Here is a 19,931-nt window from a genome sequence, read left to right as displayed (position 1 = left end):
TTGCACCTCTTGATAGTCAACTTCCTGTTCTTCCTTCTTATGGTTCTTTAGCTTTGAACCAGACAGCCTTTCAAATCTAACAGAGGATATCTTCCAGCAGGGGACTGTCCTCTGATGACCCTTCAGAATTAATGAGGACTGTCCTCTGTAAAGCTGGACACACAGTCCCAGAGTTCATCAACATCTTATCTGGATTGCTCAATGGGATGGATCCCCAGCCTTCCCGGAAAGATCCCTTGCCCATCACTCCCGCCCTTCCCTGCAATGTGCACCTCTGAGGAAGTGTTGGGTGGTTTCTGGGCAGTAGGTTCTCTGGTTTTCACCAGCTGGCATCAGTGAAGTTCAGGAGGCGTAGCCGGTATCCCTGCATGAACTGACTGAGGCCTAGAAGATGCTCCAGAACCCGTTGTAATGTGCAAGGGTTCCTCAGCACATCATTTGATGTGAACATGGTTCCTGAAAGTAATACAAAATGAAACAGGGACATAGACTTTGCAGAGCTCATGATGAAGTGGAGGTAAAAGGAAAGTCATTTGTCCCTCACTTACTCTGAACAGAGAAGATTCCTCCCCAGCCAGTTCAAAACCAGGGTGGGTTTTGAATTGGTTCCAACTGGAGGGTGCTCCTGATTAGCCCTCCCTCTGACACTCTCCAACCAAATTCAGGCTCTGAACCTCAGCCCCAGGGTCAGGAAAGAAATCCTTCCTTGTTGCCCATGGTCAGATTAGGAAAGTCCAGAAGCAAGCCAGACTACAAACAGATCAGGGCTACCTTTCACCCCAGACTCAACCTGGGGGGTCTCTCTCTAACACAGTGCTTCTCAAACTTTTTTTCCCTGGGCCACACTTTCAGAATAAAAATCTGTTCACACCGTATCTAATTTTAAGTTGAAAAGAAATACAATGGAAAACAAAAAGAAACACTGTCTAGTGGTGCTTGATTTATAACATAGAACACGATTACTTTATTATATGATCGTGGGACTACCACAAAGTATAAAACAATGCAGCTACATAGGAACATGAATCATTCCCAAAATATAATATTGTTTGTCCTTGAATCTTCCTGCCATACTTGCCATCATCTCCTGCCACATCCTTTGAGAACCACTGCTCTAACAGGATGGGATTCCTCTCCTTCTCTTTTCTTCCCTGGGAGGAGAAAGTTTTGGGACCAGGGCTGGCCCTGCCATTAGGCAAAATGAGACAGCTACTTCAGGTGGGAGGTTTGAGGAGCAGGCAGCAGTGGTGAGGTGTTGGAGAAGAGAGCAGAGCTTCTTACACAGCAAATCCTGTACCCACTAGTCTATTGCCCTCAGGTGTGTTGGAAGATATTGTCCCATCACCATTGTTCAGAGGTGTTGTGGTCTAGGGTTGGGTGTGTGTGTCAAAAACCCATTACTGTTTCTCCCTATCTACAACATCCTAGAGCTACCCAAACAACATGAAAGGGGAACATTTTTAGCCACTGAAAAGAAGTCTTATCAGCCTTTGTGCAGATTGGAGCCAGAGTGAAAGGAGGCAAGTCAGCCATAGACGATTGGCTCCTAGGGTCACTCTGGAGAAGGTGCATGAGAACACTGACAAAACCCAAGGGGCTCTCTTTTAAGAGAATGGTGTGCAAGGTATTGTACAAAGGAGCAGAAATTGCTGATGTTCATCCCATGATCAGAACAGGAATCAATCCAGCCAATACGATCAGTATCTGCTTTTGTTGCTGCTTTTAGTGTGTAATAACAATGTAGTGTACACAATTACTTAAGTAAATTATGCAAGCTATGCAATTTCAACACGGTGGGCAGCTAGGCAAATAATTTAGTTGTGGACAGAAGATGAACTGCAGTGGAATGGAAATGGGGGTGCATGACACAAATACAGAGCGAAATGGAAATTGGTGCCCTTCTTATATGCCCAGGACAGAGGAAGTTTACCCCTGTTCAAATATACTATAAACTGCAGGAATCCAAATTCCAAAAGCAAATATTGGCATCCATATAATGAGCGGGAAAAGAAACTCAGAAAGACAAGGAAGTCCACTAACAGTACATTTTTGATTGCCACACAAATTAGACAATATCAGGGGAAGTGAGGTGGGTTTTCAGCCCCTCAGAATGTCTTGTTCTTAGTGGAATGGACTCCCTCGGAAGGTGGTGGACTCTCCTTCATTGGAAGTTATTAAGCAGAGGTTGGATGGCCACCTGTAATGGATGCTTTAGATGAAATTCCTGCATTACAGGGGGTTGGACTAGATGACCCGCAGGGTCCCTTCCAGCCCTAGGACTCTCCTTTGCTTGTGTTGAGTCCCATATATGGGTGGTGCTTGGCGCAGATGAACAGCAGCTAGAAAACTATAGGTGGACCTCTCTCTTGACTTTCCACACCTGTCCTACATCTAAATATTGTACCACACTGTCCTCGCGGTTCTCAAGTGGATGGAGGCTCTCGTTTAATGGAAGAGATCCCTCTGGCATAGTGTTTCACCCTTAGCAAAGAGTCCACCCCTCCAACACACATGTCCTGCTCCTTCGGATACCGGAATAAAATAGGAGAAACAAAGCAATACTGAAGCCTTGTGTTCCAAACTGCCTCCCTCCTTCTAATAACGACTATTGTCTCTCTCTGTCTCCCCCTCATTCCCTCTGCGCCAAGCATAATCAATTTTCTGTATAAGTTAAAGTCAACACATCTGTTACGTTAGTCTTCCCTGACGCCCTACTCCCTCCTTCCCTCCTTCCCTCCCTCCCCACCCCTCCCATCTGTTCTGCCTGCAGCTTCCCCGTATAGCTTTGTTGTTGGGGTGTGTGTGTATGTGTGTGTGTGTGTATGTCTGTGGACGAGAGAGAGAGAGACTCCCTCTCTCTCTCTTCCTAGCTGATGGACTCTCTCGTTGCTGATCTCTCCTTACCTGGATGCCTGTCCTCAGTGGGTTGATCCGCTCGGCTTGCCAGAACATTTGGTCTGCTTAATCCCCCTCTGACGCCCACATTTGAGGGGCCAAGAGCCAAAAGGAGAAGAAGGGAAGGGGGAAAAAATGACCGGGGAGCAAATAAACAAATGAGTAGCAGCTCTGGAACGAAACATTGACTAATTCTGGTAAGAAATGCTCCTTCTTTTCTTTTCCTTTTAATTCCTGGGTGCATTTGGCCCTACTTTTCCTTGGAAGTCCAGCTACAGTGCAGCAGTAAAGGATTCACCCAAAGAGCAAAGGCAGGGAACAGGAAGGGATGGCGGAAAGAGGAGGAGGGGAGAAGGGAGATTGCAAAGTCCCCTGAGCTCGTCAAGGGTTCGTTCGGGTGGTGAAGGTTCATCGGTGCCCCCAGCTCATCTTTGGCATGAGGATGTGTGGGTTATGTCTTAAAAGAGCTCTTGTGTGTACCTGGACTACCAGAAGGGTTGCGGATGGGTGTGTTGCTTGGTTATTCCCCCTCCCCCAATGCACAGGACGTCTGGGTATCATTTGGAGACCAGCACTAGGCTTCAAAAGATGTTACATTGCAATCTGGTGCATTTTGCTAGCCGCGAACTGGTGGTTTCTAGCAAATGTCCCGTTCCAGATTGGCCTTGGGGACAGGTCAGAAGTGAATATCAGTTCAGAAGCAGAGGTGGGGAAATCCATAAAAAATTGAATGCAATAAACTTTTTATTATGCTAGCGAATTTATATTTTGCGTATAGCTGATCTCTCTGGATCAAATTTAAGAGACAGTGAAAAAAGTACCAGGGGAGTGAGGGGTGAAAATGACCATGTGGGAACATAAATTGAATGGAACTTTTAACAAAACGACCCTAAATTATACACACCAGAAGTGCTTGAATGGACATTTTGAATAATGATAATTTCCCAACCTACACCCCGGAGATGAGAGCAGGGATATTGAAAGGAACAAATATTTTGCCATCCCCATAAAAATAAAATGCAGTTGCATCAGAAATGAACTTGATTTATTTTTATTTATTTATTTTAAATCTGCAAAGCCTGCTCATGTTGAGTTGGCAATGTTTGTTCCTAATGAGAGCAATGCTAGGTTTTTGCCAAACATAAAGCTGTAGCTCCTTGGCTTGGCTCCAAGAACCTCAGCCGGCAGTTCCTGACACTCTCCTGTTACCTGATGACATGGATTTACTGGTGTGGGGTACAATCCATCTGCAATGATGACCTTTGGCCATAACACATGGACCTTGCCCACCTTGCATTTGGGGCTTCGCTTCTTCTTATGGATAGTATGCAAAACTAGCACAAGTGGGACGGGTAAGGAATAGGAATTCCCCACCTCAGTAACCGTTCTGAGATAGAGATGTGGGAGAAATGTGAACTAGTTCTCATTTAAGGCAAACATACATAAATCTCACTTTCAAAATCCAGATACGAACCGACACACAGCCATCTTCCGAAATTTGCACCTCTCCGAATTTTTCTCTGCCATTCTCTAGCCAAGAAATGTGTACAAAAATGCATATGCCAGGGTAGAGTGTGCATATAAATGCATATATTAGTGAAAACAACATATAAAAAGGCATTTTATTAGAAGGAAATGACTCTGGAGAAATGTGTGTGCCAGGTAAAATCGCAATAAAATGTGCCTATTAGGAGAAATTCGCACTAAAAGGATGGTGAATTTTCATAAGGATTTAAAAATACACATAAATATCCACTATTGCTGTGGAGAATTGAGCTTAAGATTGGAAAAAATGAGAAACTGAGAGAAACTGAAATGGACAGAGTCACCCATTGCTATTCTGAGATCAAAGTCCACTGTATGCTTATTGTTGTAAAGCACACCTCCCTTGATGGTTTGATATACAGGAGGAGGAAAATGTGCGAATGTAGCTTTCAGTTTGCAACGCTCATTCCGTGTGCCCCCTTTCTCGCATCCCGACAGGCTTGTACTACGGCTACATTAAACCTTAATGTGAGGCTTCACTTCTACCAAGCAGCTGGGGTTTGCTAATCCTTTGAGTGGTTGCTGCGAATGGGGTTCTCTGGCTAATAGTCTTTGCATTTGTGCTGGCAAGAATTTAAAGGGGCCAGACGGTGCCCTTTGAGTCCAATATAAGATGCAGGAAGGAGGGCAAGGGAAGGACTTGAGATGAGGTAAGCCGTTGCATTATTTTGGTTCAGAGGCAATGACATATGTGCATCTTAAAATGCTTTGCTCAATGGATCATTAAGAATCCTAAGGACTCGTGTTCATTCCCAAGAAACAAAGGCATCTAGGAGAAAGCATGATGCCTGCATCTAAACTGGTCAAGTTGAATGAGGGTGGCGTTTTTTCTACTTCTTGGATTGGTTGGTCCAAAGTTGATCATGAGCAAAATCTGGATAATTTTATTTCCCCCAGTAATTCTTGTTTCATTTCTGCCTGTTTTACTGTACATCAGCCCTGTGGATAGGTCCATAAAATTACTAGCCCCCAAAACCTTACTAGTGCTCCTGATCACACATAAGACTATGTGGCCTTTGAAGGGGAAATTGGGAAAACACAATTTATAAAAAAAGGGCTCTAGAACAGATTTTTGCTTGTCACATATGACCAGGTTAGTGCCTAATTTTCAGGCTTGTTAAGATCTGCTGATATGGTGGATTTGGTTAATTAGTTGATTCATTTGCCCAAACTACAAATATTAGCTACCTGTTTCATAAACATACCAACATTCTGAAAGTGCTGCTGATTCAGTGTTTTGATTTTATTATCTTATCACCCGTGAAGCCATGAATAACATCAGATACAAGTAACTCCAGCTTCACTTCATGAAGCCATGAATAACATCAGATTCAAGTAACTCCAGATACAGTACGTGCGATTCTAAATTATTCATTCTGGCTTATTACTAATTGCTGATTCACTTGCAGGTATAACATATCAGGGTTGCTAAAAGTTGGGAAAGTGAGATTTTCTTGTAAGAAAGTAAACAAGGCACTGCAATCTAAATTAGAAGTATATAAAATCACAGGAGAGTTACTTGTACAAAAGGCATACTATTTAATACTGTTGGACATATTCCACTCAAATGTATGTGATAGAGGGGGTTTGGGTGTGCACCTAACAATAGTTAGAAGCAGTTAAGGCTGCAAGCCTATATCCACTTACCTGAGAGTAAGCCCCATGGAACCCAGCAGAACTTAGCTTTGAGTAAACATGTACTGGATATCACTGGCAGAATCTTCTTCTGTGTTGATGTTAAGTCTGGGGTATTTGATGCTGTCAGTCTGAATACAGTCTGAGAAATACTCTAAATTCTGTAGGTGAAATTTGCTGATTAGGATGAGTGAATCTGTCTGCTTCATTTTCTAATTTTTCCAACCACCATGCCACATTTCTGCATGAGTTTGATTTTTTTTTAAAAAAAGGCTTTTCAGTATTAATCAGGAGTTTAGTAAGCTTTTTTCTTGTTATGTGTATACAAAGAGAAATGTATGCAAAATTTTTGCATGCTATTTCCCATACTACAATGCAATTAAGTGCCTTACTTTCATTCACATATGCAATTTATTTTGCACAACTTCTCCTAAATCACACCTTTTTGTACACATTGATTTGGTTGGAGAACTGTATTGAAAAATTCAGAGAAGTGTTAAGTTTTAAAAGATGACCATGTTCAGTTTTCATAGTGTTTTGAGAAGTGCAAATTAAGCAGGTTCATATTTAATTACAAACCAACCCAATTTCCTCTCTCATCCCTTGCTGAATAATCTGGAAAAGGATGTGTTGATGAAATTCTAATCAATGCTCACAGTGTGATGTAGAAGCCTTTGTGTTACACAAAACTCCTCCATGCTAGAGGTGTGTGTGTGTGTGTGTGTGTGTGTGTCAGATGTAAATTATAAACATTTGTCTTCAGATAGTTTCTGTCTTAAGATGAGATGTAGGAAGTATTTACAAATGTACAACAGAATGGTTAGTACAATGCGAGGTCTCATTGAGTTCAGTGGGACTTACTCCCGATACAGTTGGATCTAAGTGCTACTTAAAACATTGCTTTTTTTGGTCTCTATGGTACATTTTAAACTGGCCCTGTTTAAAAATGGGTGATACAATATTGCTGCATCATGGGATACGGTTCCATGATGCAGTGCATCTCAACACGCAAGGGTTTTAAGAGGGAAGGTGAAAGATTAAGCCAGTTCTTGTGTGCCTCTCAGCTAGGGATGTGTGAATCTGTCCGTTTTGGTTTCTCTTAAATTTTTCATTCTCCCAATGAATTTTCTCCGCATTCCTGCATCCCTTTGCAATTTTTTAAAATAAAAAGTCCTCATGAAAATTCGCCAGCACTTTCGTGTGCGCTTCTCCTAAGATACATTTATTTTGTAAACAATTTTGTCTGCCATACACATTTTTGGAAGCAGTTTCCCTTGATATAATGCATTTGTGTGTGCTATTTTCACAAATGCAGGCATTTTTATGCACGCTCTATCTAATATATACACAATTCAGTGCAAATTATTTTGGTTGGAGGACTGCATTTCAAAATCCAGAACTATGTCCACATTTCAGGAGTTAGCTCCTTTTCCATTTGTGAATTGATTCAGGGAGTGCAAATTTAGCAGATTCACGATAAAATGCAACTCAAACTGAAATTCTTCACCACTTAGTGCACACACTATGCATTCATTTCACACACTGCCCCCCAAAATATCTGGGGTGAGGGCAAAGGGGCTCCCAGGTTAAACTCTGCCCCCTGAAGGTGGAGTTGGGCTGTGGCGAGGTGAATTTCAGAAACACAGCAGCTCTGATGGCCATACCAAAATGTTTTTAAAGCTTATAAGCTCTACCCTTCCCTGAAAGTAAAAAGACCCCATGTTAAGTGCTTTAAGCATGGCAGGGCCTAGCTGAGAAAAAAACCCTTCTCTGCATTTGTAGCTGCCTCATTAAAGATTGAGCTGGCTGGTGGAAACATTGACTGGCTTCTCTGCTGTGACGTTGTCAAGAGGAAAAACCTGCCAGCTTGCAGCTTCTTCGCTTTATCCCGGTCTGTTTTATATCCCTGCCCCATGCCGTATTCCTCCTCCCTGTGAAATGAAGGCGCCTCCCCCCCCCCGTTCCACTGTGCCTATCAACACATGCTTCTCTCCCACCCTTTCTGCTGGGACTGGATGCCTCAGCTGGTCCTGCTTAATAGCCGAAAACTGCCTCCCAGTGTGTGTGTGTGTGTGTGTGTGTGGTGAAAGCAGAGCATCATCTGACCCTCAGAACTTCTTCGCGATGCCCCTGTTGACAGTGATCTTGCCGGAGAGTTGCCTTTGGGAGAGGGGCAGTTTGTCAATTTTGGTTTCCCCTAGTTTCTCATTTTTCCAGTCTTCAGTTCGTCAAATTCTGCATCAGTTGGTGCTTTTTAAAAAAATGATGAGGATGATGGTAATAATAATATCCTCCTGAAACTTTGCCAGTGATTTAATGCACGTTTTTCCATATTATATGGAATTTCCCCCCAAATACACATGTTTGCAAGCAATTTTCCCTAATATAACACATGCTGTATGCTATTTTCATTAACAGATGCATTTTAAAGCACACTTCCCCCTTGTAGATGCACATATTATTTGGTTGGAGAATTGCGCTGCAAATTCAGAGAAGTGTGGATTTCAAAGGAGAGTTATGTTTTGGTATTGGTTTGAGATGTGCAGATTTTGCTAGGTTTTTATTAAAAGGTGAACCAAGCGAATTTCTCCCCTATCCCTAAAAGCTCCCCTATCCCCCACCGGCAGCTCATGTAAAGCCTTTTGCAACTTTGTTGCTAGCAGGAAAAATCCACCCCATGAGACTCTTAATCTCAGGGTCTGGGGTTCGTGCCCCACCTTGGGTAAAAAGATTCCTGCATTGCAGGGGATTGGACTAGATGTCCCTTGGGGTCTCTTCCAACTCTACAATTCTATGATTCTATGAATGTTTTGAACCGAACAGTGGCAGCTAGTGCCTGCTGGACTTGCTAGGGGAGGAAGCAGGGAGCCCACCAGTAGGTGGAGCCAGAGCCAATGAGAGTCAAGCCAACTACCATATTTTTTGCACCATAACACTCACTTTTTTCCTCCTAGAAAGTAAGGGGAAATGTCTGTGCGTGTTATGGAGGAAATGCCTATGGGTGGCATGCCTACGGATTTTCCTCCTCTAAAAACTACGTGCGTGTTATGGTCGGGTGCGTGTTATAGAGAGAAAAATACGGTAATTCTAGTTTTGTCTAGGTCCTCCTCCTTCTCCCTGCTGTGTTCTACAGAGGTGACACTGAGGCTAAGGAGGAGGAAGAAGTCAGCAGGCAGTGCCACCTCCTGGACTGGTTGTAAGGAAGAATTCAATCAGGCTGACTGAGGGCAGACTGAGTTTAGTGGGGCAGTGCCCCACTTTTGTCTTAGTGCAGCCTTTCTCAACCTGTGGGTCTCCAGATGTTGTTGGACTACAACTCCCACCACCCCTAGCTAGCAAGTCCAGAGCTCAGGGATGATGGGAGTTGTAGTCCAACAACATCTGGGGACCCACAGGTTGAGAACCTCTGGTCTTAATGGATCACCTGCAGTGGAACCAAATGTATAAATGCAGAATTATCAAGCTTTGGTTCATTGATAGCAACCGTACACCAGTAGAAAAAACGCTGGCTTTGCCCTCATACATCTATTTGGGTTTCAGCTCACTCTCCTTCCTGCCCACGAGTCACCTCTGCATCCAATTCTCTTTTTATGAGAAGAACAGGCTGTGCTATTTGGATGAAATGTGTGAGCCCAGGATCCAGCCTCAGTCCTCCCTGGGGGAGAAATGACAAGCCAGTTTTTAATGTGGCATGAGCTGGTCTTGGCTTTGCAGAGAAACAATTACTTTAAAAGAGGCAAACAAATCACACTAATGAGATTTTTAAAAAAGAAATATTAAAGCACTCTTTCAAATCCTTGTTTTTCATTCTTATTGTACTTCTGGATTTCAGCCACTAAGACAATTTTTTCCCCACCCCCAGCAACAGTAAGTGCTAGAATCCATATCAAGATGAACCAATATGCTAAGTACACTGCAGAGGAGGGTTGTAAAAAGCTCCACCCTCTAATCTCTGCAGATCAAACTGTTGTTACAGCTGTAAAAGTTGAGTGGCTGGTCCCATTTGACAGCCCCAGACCCCAATGTCTTTAGTGCCCCCATCTGTTAGCATTTCCCTAGGAATATGTGCAAGGATGCCAATGTAGTGCAGTGGTTAGAGTGTCGGACTAGGACCTGGGAGACCAGGGTTTGAATCTCCACTCAGCCAGAAAACTCACTGGGTGATCTGGGCCATGAAATGGTGGAGATCGTGTATAGCATTTTGAGTTCTTTGGAGGAAAAGTGGAAGCAAAATGTCATAATTAAGAGTAGGGGGGCAGAGCTGTGTGTGTTGCCCCTTTCCCAAACATCCTTATAGGTTCCAGTCCCACACGCTCCACACCCAACCTTTCGATATAAAGCAGGAATGCCTGAATAGGGCTCCTAAATGCATTCAGCCAAACAAAGTTAGATTCAAACTGAGCATGCAGAGTTTCTGACCCTGGTAAGGTTAAGGAGTGTTCACATGCTAGCTTCAATGAGTGTAGAATGTGTATGTACACCTGTGTACACAAATAGCCACGGTGTACATACATACAGTTATTCATATGTAATGCTCAATGAGTGTACAGTCTGTGTACCAAGGTGTACCATAGTTGAGCTGTATAAACACACACTCTTTTACACAAACACTTGCACGTGTGTAGAGATATCTTGGATCCACCATAGGACACTGGAAAATATTTGCATGCCTGAGCAGCACTTGCCCTAAGCAAACCTAGCAGCCTGCTTTTGCCATGTATTAATGAATTATATATACAGAGTGCTTTGGTTTGAAACCAAACCCCTCCTACTAGCAGCTTGCATTTTAAAATACAAAGTCTTTTATATATATAGGAAGCTGCCTTATACCAAGGGAGACCATTGGTTCATTTAGCTCTGCATCATCTGCACTGACTGACAGAGGCTCTCCAAAGTGTCGGACAAGGAGCTCTCCCAACTATACCTGGAGATGCCAAGGATTGAACCTGGGACCTTCGGCATGCAAGGCAGGTGCCCTACCGCTGGCCTACAGCCCTTCCTATCACTTGAGCGATGTCTTAGTGAGGTTCTTTCGGATTGTGGCTGTGGTGCTGAAGCCCACTTGGCCTTTTTGTTAAGCTAGGCCTGTCTACCTGTGTGTGTGCTAGGGGTAGTTTAGGGCTGGGGTGGTGAAACACTGGGAATGAGAAGGGTGTGTGTGTGTGTGTGTGTGTGTGTGAGAGAGAGAGAGAGAGAGAGAGAGAGAGAGAGAGAGAGAGAGAGGTAAAGGTAAAGGGACCCCTAACCATTAGGTCCAGTCATGACCGACTCTGGGGGTTGTGGCGCTCATCTCACTTTATTGGCCGAGGGAGCTGGCAATACTATGCATGACTAAGCTGCTTCTGGCGAACCACTGAAACGCCGTTTACCTTCCCGCCGGAGTGGTACCTATTTATCTACTTGCACTTTGACGTGCTTTTGAACTGCTAGGTTGGCAGGAGCTGGGACCGAGCAACGGGAGCTCACCCCGTCACAGGGATTCGAACCGCCGACCTTCTGATCAGCAAGTCCTAGGCTCTGTGGTTTAACCCACAGCATCACCCGCGTCCCTGAGAGAGAGATACTCACTCTGTAAAACAGGAGCTCCTGCTTTGCTGTTTGGAAGCAGGGATTGTCTGCAGAATCTTGTTAGGTCTGTCAGCAACAGATGGCCTCAGTTCCCAACTGGTGGAAGGGATATTTCTGCCAAAGAAAAGTTGCCGAAGTGGTTGCACAGAACAGTAGTGAAAAGAGACAAAGGCTTCATGGCATCTCAAGTCTCATGCCTAGAAAAGTTTCTTGACATTCTAGCCACATTAATTTAAAGCCCTATGATACCACTTCAAATAGCCATGGTTACCCGCAAAGAATTCTGGGGGCTCTGGTTAGCTAAGGGTGCTGTGAATTGTTAAGAGGACCCCCTAGAGCTACAATTCTCAAAGTAGTCTAACAGTCAATCCCCCTTCACAAGAAACTTAATCTGGGGGTTTGTGGGGAAGGATCTTCCACTAAGGAAGTGTGCTGGTCCCGAGGGTTAACTGTGAGGCGAGGTCCGAGTCCAGTCCAAGGTTGAGGGTGCAGTAGGGAGACAGTCCGTCAAAGCTGAAGCTGGGTCCAAGGCAGGGAGTCGGGTGAAGTCAGGAGCTCCGACAGAGAGGCAAGGCAGGGTGCAGGCATTAACTGGCTACCAACAACGTTGCTCCCGCAACTTGGGACTGGGGCTGGCTGGCTTTTATCTGCCCCGAGGCATAAGGTGGCCCTGGTCTACAGGTGACTCGCCTCTCCTGGCCTGGAGGTGAGCACTCCTCCTGCGGGAACTTAGTTCCCTCCGCCTCTCTGCCCTGAGCCTCTGCAGCTCAGGCTCTCCTGGCTGGAGGGTTATTGCACCCACAGGCAACCTCAGCTTCCCCTGACAGGGCTCTGAGTGGAGCACCTGCAGGCAATGGGTCCTCCATCACCTCAGGAGCCAGAGCAGACTCAGCTGGTGCCTGCACCTGAGGATCCAGCACAGGCGAGGACCCTTCAGGCTCAAGCCCCAGCCCCGGCTCAGCTGGTTCTGTGCAGGCAGGCTGGGATTCCTCAGGTTCAGCCTCCGAGTCCAAATCCCAGGCCATCACAGGAAGCCTTTCTGAACCTGGTGTGTTCCTGAGGTTCTGGACTACAACTCCCATCATCTCCAGCCAGCCCAAGAAGCTAGGAAGGCACTCGCTCTCCAGGGTTTCTCATGGAAGTCCTACCTGGAAATGCTGGGGACTGAACTTCATGCAGATGACATCCACTCTGTACAATATTATGGCCACATATGGTATACCTCCTGCTGAGTGACTCCTGCAGCCCCGGTTGTAGTCCAAAATATCTGAAGGGCAAGCTGTCATTTCCAAAATGCCCTTCAAAAGCAGCCTGGCAGAGAGCACATTGAAGCCGTCTAAGCTGCTATGAGCTGAGCATTATCCCTCCTACCTCCAGACACTCCCCACGCAGCTGCGTTTCCCACCTTGAAACTGAAACGCACCAACTGTTTCATCTAGCTATTGCCAGGAGTAGTTATTTGCATAGATTCCACCCCCCCCCAGTTATTACTAATTATGTTTATTGTAAATGTTTTCTGCATTCCCGTTGTTTCTGTAAGTTGCTTTGAGTCATTTATGTGAGTAAAGTGACTAGTTAACAGCAACAGCAGCAGCAGCAGCAACAACAACAAGAAATTGGAGTGCCTGTATGTCAAAAATCATTTTTTTGGCAGTTTTTATGTTATTAAAAGCAGCTGAAAACAATTTACAGTCACAGGAATAAGATGGGTCCTAAAAGTATACATCTTAAGTGTCAAAAACCAGGGGTAAAGAGCTGCCAACTTCTTGTGTGAAAGAGTGTTCACTATGTGATTTGTACAGCTATTGTGTACAGAGACTATACACCCATTAAACATTATGCATGAATAATTGCACAAGTATAAACTATTTGTGTACACAGGTGCAGAGACTGTGCAGTCATTGAATGTAATGTGGGAACATGTTCCATGAACAGATTTCTAACACCATGGTTGTGGCTTAATGTTTCTTTTTTAAATTAGAAAGAGCTTACGAAAGTGGATGGATTAGGAAAGACCCCTCCTTTTGTCCTTTCTTTTTATAAAGCAGAGTGTAGCATAATTTGTACATGGAGAAATTCAGTGGAGCTCAGAACACTCTTTCCCCTATCTTGATAGACCTGCCCATTTAGACCGCATGTTCAGGAGCAAGAATGGTGCGTATGAAGCAGGGAATGGAGTGGAGTCAATGTGGTGCCCTCCATATGTTGTTGGATTCCATCTCCCCATCAGCCCCAGCCAGCATGGCAAATAATCAGGGATGATGGGGATTGTAGTCCAACAGAATCTGTGCACCTTGTTGGCTCTAGGTGTTGTTGAACTCTAACTTTCATCAGCCCTAGCCAGCACGGTCAACAGTTAGTGCTGATGGAAGTTGGAGTTCAGCAGTCATGATCCACAGGGATGTCCAGAATGGAGAAAGGCTGGTGGTTCATAAAGCTCCTTGTCAGAAGTTCCCGGTTCCCCAGTCAGGCAGAAGGGTGAGGCAGGACAAGTCAAAAGGTGGTACCTTGGAGAGCAACTTAGATGTGAATTCAGGACCATGGACAGTGCTTTTTGCAGCTGAATTCAAACAGTCATGCTATCTCAGCAAGATTCTGGAGTAACAGGATGAGTTTTATAGCACTGTGAGGTAGTCATTAACTGGAGGCCCTCAACCTCAAGTTAAAGGGCAGGTGCTTTCTTCTGCCACTGATGGTTCAGTGGGATTCCCAGCTGTGCAATTCTCTCCCCAGGGCTTTCTTGATCTCCTGAGGAGTCTGTGGACCAGCATCTCCCTGGAGTTTAGGTGGGGAGATGCAGGCTCCAATGTCTATGGCTCCCCATGAGACAGACCAGGGAGTATATCTATCTCTTCACTGAGGCTGTTGTTATTGCAGGACTCTGCCTTTGAGGATTCAGGGGAATCAGGGCTTAGTAGGTGGGCTTTAGTACCCACCAACCCATACCAGACAACACATTCAAGGGTCATGCTATTCTTGAATATACTTTCAAGTAAATTTAGGGTGGGGGGATGGTTCTTTAAAGTGGGAGTAGGGAATCTTCTTCAGCCCAAGGGACACCGTTCCTCAAGGGACACCTTCCAGGGATGACATGGCCTGAAACAAAAGCAGGTGGACTCTGTGCCAAAAGTGAGTGGGGCAGCAGATAAGACTGTTGTCAGAGGTTTCTACACACATACTTTCCTCCATCTTCTATCAAGGCAAGTGAGAGGCATTCTCACAGTTCAATGTTGTATTCAAGCCAGGGAAGAACCAATTGAGGAGGGTGTGTGGCAGGGCCCATGAAAGAGGGCAGGACTGTGGGGCAGGCATGGCCTATGGAGAGTCCTGAATGCCAGATATAGTCCCTGATGGGGGGCTGCATCTAGGCCCCAGTACCCAGCTCCTTTCAAGCAGCATCCATTTCTCCCATACCCTCCAACATTTCTCCAAAAATGAAAATAGGGACGTCCTATTCAATAATAATAATAATAATAATAATAATAATAATAATAATAATTTTCTTATTTACACCTTGCCCATCTGACTGGGTTGCCCTAGCCAGTCAGATATAAAAAGATAACAAAACATATATAAAAAGATAACAATATATATAAAAAGATAGCAAAACATCAAACATTAATAAACCTCTATACAGGGCTGCCTTCACATGTCTTCTAAATGTTGTATAGTTACTTATCTCCTTGGCTTGGGGGGGGTCTCATAACTCCATACCCTCCAACATTTCTCTGATGAAAATAAGGACGTCCTAAGAAAAAGCGGGACATTCCAGGATCAAATCAGAAACCCGGATGGCTTCTGTAAATCAGGGAAAATAGGGACACTGGGAGGGTCTGTTTTCCTTACTCTGCCCAGCTGGAGCCTGCCAGGAGGGAGTTGGAGAAAGGGATGCGTGGGGAAGGCAGTTACGGCTGGATCCTGTTTTGCAGATGTGAGACTGTTCGAGAGGCAGGACTGTGGTCCAGCTTGCAGCCGGCCAACCCCAGACAGGCCTGATTCATCCTCCTGCAGTTCTCCCCCACCCCCCTGCCCCACCCCCACCTGCCAAGTCCAGGATGAAAAATCCTTTCAATATTTAAACAGTACCATGGAACAAAAAGCACCAGCTGGCTTTGACTGTGTAGGCAGAGAAAAATGAGGGTGGGGGAGAGGAAGAGGGGGAAGGCTTTTCTTATGCATTTCACTAATGAGGCTCTTCCCTGAGGTAGCCAGGCTGGCGTGCTTTCATCCATGCAATCCTCTTGGAGGACATGAGGGCGATCCCGGCTTGTCAGCCACTCCCTTCACTCAGGAGGGTCTCAGAAACCTCATTAGAGATGCTGGCCTGTTTTCAGAGCAGCCTTCCAGGTGTAAATCTAACTTTCAGCACTTCAGACTTCTGGGATATTGCTATGCTAAGCTGCAAGCCTGATAAATCAAGATGGATGCAAGGGATCTCTTCCCTCTCAGCCAACCTGGACTTTAGTGGTTCCATTCTTTTCTTTAAAAAAAACCAGAAACACCCTAAACATGACCCAAAAGGACATGGGAAGATCCTTGGTTGCAGCGCACTGCAGAGCTGCCTGCCCGAAAAACAACCTTGGAAGCCTGCATGTAGTCCATCAGGGAGAAAGCTACACAAAGCTTTCCCCACCCCCCACCCCATGATACGTTTGCTTCCTGTATGCAGACTTATAAGTATCTTCAGAGAACATTTTCACATCTTGGAACATAAAACAATATTTTGCATTAAATCATTTTTTGAGGTTTTACTTGTGTGTGTATGTGTGGCCACACTTTCTGCTTTTCATTATTATTATTTTTTGCACCCCTAGCTAACTTTGAGGCTGATTCTTGGGTGGCCTCCCTTTCATCTCTGAACGCAGTGGAACACAATGTTCTGCTTTAGCATTGTGTGTGGATGGGGGCAGGCTAAGAGCCTGTTAGAAAGGTGCTTGATTGAAAAAGGAGAGGAAGCCAGCTTGAAAGAGGACTTTGAGGCACACTGGGATTTGGGAGCTGATGCGCTAAACTGACTCAGGGGTTTCTACAGAAATGATAACAGAAAGAAATTGAGCAAACAGCCACTTCCCACCCTCTCTTCCTCCATCCTTCCTTCCTTGGCTACTAGCCGCAATGGCTGTGTTCTCTCACTGGACGCCACACTCAGAGCACATTGCAGTCATTCAGTCTCAAGGTAACCAATGCATGAACTACTTGTGCTGTTTGGTAGTGAGGAAGTGAGTGATGGCATACAGTGAACATTACATTCTTTTCCCCTGTTCCAGCCACCCAGGATGCTTCATTCCATTCCCCTTCCCATTTTCCATCCCTCAAAAGGCATTCAGCACTCTGTGGCCATGGAGCATACGCAGAATGTATTGTGCTTTTTTTAGCGGGGGGAGTTGTGCCATTACAGTCTCTCCCCAAAAAACCTCTCTTTTTTGGGTATTTCTGCAAGCCCCTGTGGCTCTCTGAGCCTGCTAATACCCAGCGATTCTGTTTGGTTTATAACCCTGTCAGTACTCACTACTCGAGTTTGTTGTTAGGAGTGATACTGGGGGGGGGGAATTAATTAGCAGCTTTTGTAATTAATTCCTGTGCTTGCTTTTGTGTTAATTAACTGCAGTCTGTCCAAAAGAAAAAGATGATACTAATGTGGCAGGGGGCAGCTCTGAGGTGAAGTGCATGTGTCTAAATTGCACTGGCTTTCTTATTATTTTTAATCAAAATAATTTTGGCGTAAATTTCAGGCAATGCCTGGAAGGTGTTCCTCTTCCTTCTGCAATGGTGTTTTTTGTTTAAAGATTGAGCTTTCAATATCTTGACAGCCTTGCAGAAGGAAGGCCCACCAGTTGGGGGGAAGGGGAAGGCATGGCTGTGTAGAGACATTGTTAGATTCTGCTGGTTGATGACCCCTAAGCTAGAAGAAAGCAAATATCTATCAGAGTGGGAGAGTGCTCTTGTGCTGGCCTGTTTCCCATTGGGGCATCTGGTTAGCCATTGTGAGAACAAGATGCTAGACTAGTTGACCCTGCTTTGGCCTCATCCAGAAGGCAGGCTCTTTGTCTATTCTTACGAGGGTGGCGTGCAGTTATTTATCCAGCACGCTGCAGCCTCCCTGCCTGCCCACAGTTCCTGATTTGAAAATGGACCCATATGGGGAGTTACCTCACAATGGCCTCTAGAGTTTTTAACCACAATTTAAAATACAACAGAACAATGCAAGATTTGTCCCCTCCGGATGTTGCCAGACTACAACTCCCATCAGCCCCAGCCAGCATAGCCAATGACCAGGGAGTTGTAGTTTGGTAGCATCTGGAGGGACAAAGGTTAAACAGGCTTTCAAGGTAAAGTCTCGTCAAATGAAATCATGGGCGGGATTCGAGATGGAGGCAGTGGAAGGAAAATGATAAAATAATTGTAACAGATTAACTTTTTTGTAATAGATAAAATATTTAATGCAGTAGGGAAGAGTGAAACAATGAAACAATGTAATTATCTGGTTTGAAGGTTATTGTGAAAATGTTTGAAAAATATTATATGTAAAGGTAAAGGGACACCTGACCGTTAAGTCCAGTCGCGGACGACTCTGGGATTGTGGTGCTCATCTTGCTTTGCTGGCCGAGGGAGCCAGCGTACAGCTTCTGGGTCATGTGGCCAGCATGACTAAGCTGCTTCTGGCCAACCAGAGCAGCACACGGAAACACTGTTTACCTTCCTGCTGGAGTGGTACCTACGGTATTTATCTTCTTGAACTTTGACGTGCTTTGAAACTGCTAGGTTGGCAGGAGCAGGGACTGAGCAACGGGAGCTCACCCCGTTGCGGGGATTCGAACAGCCAATCTTCTGATCGGCAAGCCCTAGGCTCTGTGGTTTAGACCACAGCACCACCCACGTCCTGTATGTATATAGTGTGTATATACAGTGGTACCTCAGGTTACATACGCTTCAGGTTACATATGCTTCAGGTTACAGACTCCGCTAACCCAGAAATATTACCTCAGGTTAAGAACTTTGCTTCAGGATGAGAACAGAAATTGTGTGGCGGCGGCGCGGCAGCAGCAGGAGGCCCCATTAGCTAAAGTGGTACCTCAGGTTAAGAACAGTTTCAGGTTAAGAACAGACCTCCAGAACAAATTAAGTTCTTAACCCGAGGTACCACTTTAGTTTCAGGGCCGAATTCAAATTGCTGGTTTTGACCTATGAAGCCTTAAATGCCTTAGGCTTGCAATACCTCAAAGGACCACCTCTTCCCATATGAAGCAACCTGGACCTTAAAAAAGAATAATACAGCAACTCCTGTTTAGTAGAAAGAAAGTCCATCCTCAATATAGGAGAAATACACATGAGCTAAAATGGCTCTTTTAAATAAAATAAGTGTTGATTTTTAGTCTCTTTGCTTCCACCCATTTACCACCATAGATAGATGTAGGCAGAAGTTTCAGATCCCTTCCAGCCTTTTTATTCTGCCTGTGTCTCTCTATCTCTGTCTGCTTCACTCTCCTCCCTTCCACATGGGTTGTGGCTGCTGAAGGAGCCAGGTTGCTGCTCCATACAACATTAGACTGTGCCTGGACATACCTAACACATCCTGTGCACACACCTATGGGAAATTGCCAAAATTGGTCAAAAAGCCGCTCAGAGTGGCTGGGGAAACCCAGCCAGATGGGCAGGGTATAAATAATAAATTATTATTATTATTATTATTATTATTATTATTATTATTATTATTATTATTATTATTATTATTATTTCATATATTATGCAAAAGAAGATGTGCATATTAGGGAAAATTCACATGAAGATGCTGATGAATGTTCCTGCGGCCTTTCAAATAACACCCCCCACCCCACCCCTGCAGATTGATATTGAAATGTGGAGAACTGAACATAAAACAGGAAAAATAAGAGACCAAAAGAAACTGAAAATGACAGACTCATTCATCCCTATTGTGATTTGGGCTGGATTGGAAGCCTTGGGAAGGTTCAGACCTCTTTCCCAGTGCTCCCAAACCACTGACCACATGCTGGGGTTTTTTTATATATAAAAACACCCTACCCTACCCTACCCTGGACTCTGTATTGATGAAAGGCAGCTTATACTGCATTTTAAATAAATTCATAAAGTTGTGTGATGTAATTGTTTCTGGACTGTACCAGTTCAGATTGTTGGGTGTGGGATGGATAAAGCTGTACTGGAGATTTCTCCAGAGTGAAAAAGACAAAGTGACTTCCTGCGCATATAAATCTAGCACGTCAGGAAGAAGGTTTTCAAGCTAGCCTTCTCTCTCTGGCATGTTATTTTTG

At 44.7% G+C, this 19,931-nt stretch overlaps 1 protein-coding gene across 2 annotated transcripts in view; it reads left to right on the top strand.

Annotated features, from left to right (window-relative positions):
* The first annotated feature begins 2,775 nt into the window (after positions 1-2,775).
* The window catches only part of SV2B (synaptic vesicle glycoprotein 2B), a 72,585-nt gene continuing 55,429 nt past the window's right edge, over positions 2,776-19,931 (top strand). The window contains exon 1 of one of the 2 annotated variants that reach the window (XM_082198484.1): positions 2,776-3,092. The gene's annotated coding sequence lies outside the window, so the exon portion shown is untranslated. Of the gene's footprint in view, positions 3,093-4,833; positions 5,091-19,931 lie in introns of those variants that run through there. The other variant, XM_082198485.1, reaches the window with a different exon arrangement.

This window comes from Podarcis vaucheri (assembly GCF_965113315.1).
Source record: "Podarcis vaucheri genome assembly, chromosome: 14".
Taxonomy (NCBI): domain Eukaryota; kingdom Metazoa; phylum Chordata; class Lepidosauria; order Squamata; family Lacertidae; genus Podarcis; species Podarcis vaucheri.
The sequence above is the reverse complement of the archived record's forward strand: the minus strand, read 5'-3'. Positions and strand labels throughout refer to the sequence as shown.